The sequence below is a fragment of the Sinocyclocheilus grahami genome, unplaced genomic scaffold (genome assembly GCF_001515645.1).
Source record: "Sinocyclocheilus grahami isolate Dianchi unplaced genomic scaffold, SAMN03320097.WGS_v1.1 scaffold462.1, whole genome shotgun sequence".
NCBI lineage: Eukaryota > Metazoa > Chordata > Actinopteri > Cypriniformes > Cyprinidae > Sinocyclocheilus > Sinocyclocheilus grahami.
In genome coordinates, this window is record NW_015505641.1 from 1,988,909 (window position 1) to 1,989,629 (window position 721).

Consider the following 721-nt stretch of genomic DNA (forward strand, 5'->3'; position numbering starts at 1 on the left):
TCTGTATCTCGTGGCTCACTCTGCAGAGAGGTTTGAGAAGGGCGTGGATAAGTGTGAATATGTGTTTGACTCTTGAGACAGCGGGATGCGCTCATGGTGATGCATTCACAGGGCTTCTGAGATCAAAGGTAAAGCTTTGCCTTTTACTCAAGATTGTAGACAGCATTTGCCTGAGCGAGCTCACCTCTTGAGGGAGTCGATCAAACTCAATGCAATGCGTTCGCGGCAGTTTCTGTTCTCGCCTGATTCTTGAGGAAATCTAGTATTTGAACAGAACGTGTTTGGCTCTCGGGGGAGCTAAATGCATGCTGCGTGATTCGATCGTGTTGAGAAATGCCTCGTATGCTTGGTGCTCTTTTGAGGAATGAGAATTGAGCACCTACTGCCTGTGGTTCTGGTCGAGTATCAGTCACGCTCAGTGTTGCCAAGTCCGCAGAATTGGGCTACTTTAATACTTGCCGCGTTTTGTAGTTTTGGGCTAGTTTTGAATAGCAATTAGGCGGGTTTTGTTGTGAACACCTGGCAACCCTGGTCACGCTTATTGACAGTGAAATGGCGCTTTTCCACTGCGTGGTACGACTCGGCTCGGTACGGCTCAGTACGGTACGGCATGGCTCGGTTCGGCTTGGGTTGCGTTTCCACTGCAGTTTAGTAACACTTTAGAATGGGCGGAATTATTCACATGTCGTTATAGTTGCACCGCCTCTACTGCCGCGACTCC